The sequence below is a fragment of the Fukomys damarensis genome, unplaced genomic scaffold (assembly GCF_012274545.1).
Source record: "Fukomys damarensis isolate Sample0158 unplaced genomic scaffold, DMR_v1.0_HiC HiC_scaffold_1, whole genome shotgun sequence".
Lineage (NCBI taxonomy): Eukaryota > Metazoa > Chordata > Mammalia > Rodentia > Bathyergidae > Fukomys > Fukomys damarensis.
Window position 1 is genome coordinate 72796857 of NW_022900913.1, and position 5039 is coordinate 72801895.

Consider the following 5039-nt stretch of genomic DNA (forward strand, 5'->3'; position numbering starts at 1 on the left):
TGCAGTGGCCAACGCACACAGACTGAACCCGAAGATCGCCAGGCAGGTCCACTGGAGTCCTTGCCATGAAGCTGCCCAACCGGGACGGGTCCACATACCCACCTGAGGCACCTACCCATGTCCCCTGGTGACCCAGCACGAACCCTGGGCCTTACTGACCGGGTCAGCCACACCGACTGTCTCCCTCGGGGCGCCTTGCCCTGTCCTCTCCCGGCTCTGAAGGCCTGATCTGCACTTGCCCGGGTGTCTGCACTTTCCTGCCCACCGGACAGATTACACAGGACAGTGCATACTGCTCTGTTTACTCTTTGGAATAAGAAAGGCTCAAATTGAGATTATATATTTGGATACAAAGTTAGAACATTTCCCTTGTGTTGAGGAGCCCTCATGTCAGTGTGTGCTTGGTCTCAGTTCCAGTACTTCAAACAGTGTCCATGTTTGCTGCTTTCCTTTCCTGATTTGATACATAGCCTAAATTTGATGTTTTGGTATCTGGAGATGATCTCTGAGTATAAAGCTGTACCATAATGCAGGATGTCAACTTTTGTGTGACTGGTCATACTTGCATCAATAAAAGAACATGTTGTTCCCCACCGTCTGCACTCCTGTGTGCTGTGAGGCCCGGCTCAGGAGGGAAAGGGGGAGGGTAGAGGGAAAGGGAAGGAAGAAGGGAAATGTGGGACACTAGCAGTCGCCCTGGTGGGCTGGGCCGGGAGCACACTGCACCAGATGTCACTGGCTGCAGGCGTGCATGGTCACATGTTTGGGGGACCCCTAAACAGAGGCCTCTTTCCTATAGGACTAGCCAGCACCTTGGTATGGTGGGTGCCGTAAGTCACACACATAGCAGGATGTGCTGAGGGCACCAGAGCCTGGGAAGGAAACGGGAAGCTGGTGCCTTACTCCTTCAGCCAGTCCATCTCCCCTGGCGATGCTTGCCGGATGAGGCTCTCACTACAGCTCCATAGGCCTTGAGATCAGTGTCTGGCATCCCAAGAGGCCAGTGCTGTCTGGCAGGAAGCTGTCCGCCGTGGCAGGATGTCCTGTGGTTGCACTGCCCGGAACACTGGTCCTGAGTGCCTTTGGGCACTGGGAGTCACAGAGTGGCCAGAACACCCATCCCTGCAGTGCCAGTGGGGTGGGTGGGAAGCCCCAATATACTTCACTGGCCCACTGAACCAGGCAGCCCACTTCCCGACATTCCTTGGCACTCACCAGCACACCAGCCTCCCCCGGCTCCCCCATGAGTGGAGGCTGTGCCCAGGTTGCCCCTTCCCACGCACTTGGCAGTACCTCGCCTTTGCATTGGTCTGGCCTCCTGGGCGGAGCTGGTTCCTCCGTGGCAGTGTCACCTCCTGCCTCACTCACTCAGGGAAACAGACCCCTGCAGGAGATCTGTGTGACTGGACACACACCTCACACTCCAGGGAGGCCGAGCAGGCCAGGGTTGGAGCTGTGAATATGGAGTGAGCTCTGGGCCTGAGGCCTGTCACTGGCATGAATCACTTAGGTCTTCACACTCCACTTGATCAGAGTTAAACAGGGACAGTCACCTCTGTCCTCACCTCTGTACTGGGTTGGAACAGGGTGCAAGCCTGACTACAAGCGCCCTCTCAAAGGACACTTGAGGTGCTGAGGCAAAAGCACACTAGAGCCACTTTGTGGTTAAATTCGACCACAAACTTAACTGGGGGAAGAATTCCTGTAAATTTGGAATTTAAAACTTTTTTTTGGGTTTGGTACTGGGAATTGAACTCAGGGCCTTGCACTTGCCAGGCAGGCGCTGTGCCGCTGAGGTACATCCCCTGGTCCTAAAGCAACTTTCTTTTTTTTTTTGGTACCGGGGATTGAACTCAGGTCCTTGCGCTTGCAAGGCAGGCCACCGAACCGCTGAGCTAAATCCCTGGCCCATAAAACAACTCTCTAAACACACACCCTGCAACCTACCCACAACCAATTTAGATCATGTCTAACACAGAGTCCCTCTGTATCCTCCAAAAAAAGTCCTAATACTGCCAGGAAGGCAAGGAAGAGGCCATGAAATGTGTACCCAACAGACTTGGGACCTGCTGGATATGAGGAGGAGGACACTGGCACCCAAGGAAACACCCCTTGGCGTGACAGTGAGCTTGAAGCCAACTGTGCCCCCAGCCCACTGCAGGGCTTTAGGGGAACTGTGTGGGCTGAAACTTGGCTGTGGGCTTCACAAGATTGTGCAGCACAAATCATGCTGTACCAGATTTTAAGCAGAAGATTCAGTCTGGCGTGGCCTTGAACTGGCCCTGTCCCCAAGCACCCAGCAGAAGCATATATCTGACCTCTGTTCTAGGTTTAAAAAGCTCTCCTTGGTCCTGTCTCATCTTTTGTTATTCTTCCCCACTGGGTTTTAAGCATTCAATAATGCAGTTTTTATTTCTACAAGTTCTATTTGACTTTTTCAAAAGCTGCTTAGCCATGATTCAGAAGAAATTACCATTACACAACACAGAACAGAGCCAAGAACTCGGGCGTGAGGTGTGGAGGCTGCAGTGACAGTTTCAGTCCATGACACAGAGCTGAGGAAGGGCCAGGCAGAGACAACACGCAAGCATACAACTGCGGAGGACTCCCCACAACTGAGGCAAGATGGCAATTCCAGGAGCCCAAAGAATCTCAAGATGAATCAGAAAAAGCCCATGTGCAGACACTGGAGAGAGGCAGAGGACAGACAGGAAGAGGGGGCTGCGGGAGACCAGAGGACACCACTCGGGTAGTGCAGAGCGTGAACTCCAAGTGCAGGAGGTGGGAGCAACAACCGGTGCAGCTGAAGAGAACAGCCAACTACTCTGAAAACAGTGCCTGAATGAAGACTCGAAGACCTTTACAGGCAAACTGAGGTGGGGTCTGAGATCAGCTTGGATCCTCCTGTAACTCATGTGCAGATGTTATTTCCATAAACTCAATACACACGTAAAATGCAAAATAAACAGAGAAAAGGGAGAAAGAGCACAAAGTTATTGCAATCCAGTGTGGACAATGTATCTAAAAGTGCAGCTTGATTTAGTAAATTATTGTAGGTGTCTTATAGGTTTTTTGCCTGTTGTCTGGCTGTTAGTCTTTACGCATGACAGCTGACTTCATAAAGAATTTCCAGTTCCCCATAAGGAATGATATCACTATGCACTGAAACATGTACTAATAAAACTAAAACCTTGAAACAAAAATAAATTTCCAGATCGACTGTAGATTTAAATTTGAAAGTCAGTACAAGAAAGTATCTAAAAGAAACATGAACGTTTCTCCTACAATTTTGAATAGGCAAAGGTTACATAACATTAAAATCTCTAGCTATGAAAGGAATAAAAGCGGTGAATTGGACTTTGTTATAATTAAGAACTTTTGTTTAAGGCAATGAAAAACAGGGCCCTTCCTGGGAGAAGATATTTGCAATATATAAGTCTGACAAAGGACTCAAACCCAAAATACAGGGTTGGGGATGGAGCTCTATGCAAAGGCCATGGGGTCAATCCCCAATAGCACAATAAATAAAGACATGTAAACAACTTTGTAAATCCTACTTAAACTTTCAAATGTATCAGTATAAATTTCTAGAAAATTATAGTTCACCCAAAACACTTCAGACAAAACTTGACTCTAGAAAAAACAAAATCCGAGTAGTTCTATATATCAGTAAATGAACTGAACCAGTGGTCACAAATGTTCTCTTACAGGAAAGATCATGCCCAGGTGGCCCAGGCAGCACGCAAGAGACTCAAAGAAGAACTGATCTGCCTCACCAGCTCATCTAGAAATGGTATGGGGAACACTGGGGTGGTTTTATAAGCTCAAATAACCTTCACAAAGGCCACTGAGACTAAGAAAGGGAAGGGAGGGCAGTCTTCCTCACAGACAGATGAGGACATCTGGGTAACACACACACACTGCACTGAGATAGATGAAAATGTGTGTGCATGTGCAAAACCAAACTCAGCCACACAAGTGAGCACAAAACACTGTGAACAACCAGAGTTTGCCCTGGGAATGAGTAACACTGTTCATCCACACATTAAAGGAGGAAAATGTCAGGATCATCTTTATAGCTGTAGTAAAGGTATTTGATAAATGCTCTTAAGCGTAGTAGAAACTCACCAAGTAAAACCAGAAACTTTTAGCCTGTTAAGTTATTCTCCAAACGCTTCAGCAAACAGTCCTCACAGATGAGGTGCTAAAGCAATGCCTTAGGCTCTGTCCTATGGGTCCTGCCCCATGAGCACTGTCCCATGGCCACTGTCACAGCAGGACATGTGGAAGAGTATAGGGAGGCAAGGAACAGAAACCCAGTGTCTGAAAATGGAGAAATGGAAAAACGAGGCTCAGATATGTTATGGCTGTGTAACAGGGAAAAAAAATGCAAAATAAATTAGAAATAGAGTAATTGGTTCACAAATTGAAAATGGAGAAATGGAAAAACGAGGCTCAGATATGTTATGGCTGTGTAACAGGGAAAAAAAAATGCAAAATAAATTAGAAATAGAGTAATTGGTTCACAAACTTAAATTTGTTCTATGATTTTAGAAAAGATGCTTGCGTTTATGTGGGAAAGATGGCCACAGTTGTGTTTGTCACCCAATGAAGAGTATGCAAACAAAAACAAAATTTTGCTATATGTTGCTGGGTGTGGAGGCACATGTCTGTAATTTCAGCCCTTGGGAGGCTGAGGCAGGAGGGTTGCTGCAAATTCAAGGCCAGCCTGAACCTCACAGACCCTGTCTCAAAAACAAAACAAGAACTTTGCCAAACACTTCTGTTTGTGAACCAAACTGTTTGCAAACAAGTATTCATGAACTGAGGTACCACTGTACATCATTGCAATTAAGAGATTTTGGGAAGGTTTCTGAATACAAAAATTAACATGCAAAATCAATGATTTCTTTTTCTTTAAATCAGTGATTTCTAAACACCAGCAAGAGACAATAAAAACTGATAAGACAGGTACAATGCTATCAAGAAAAAAAAATCGAAAAAGAATACATGTAACTCCACTATGTGAAAAACTACAA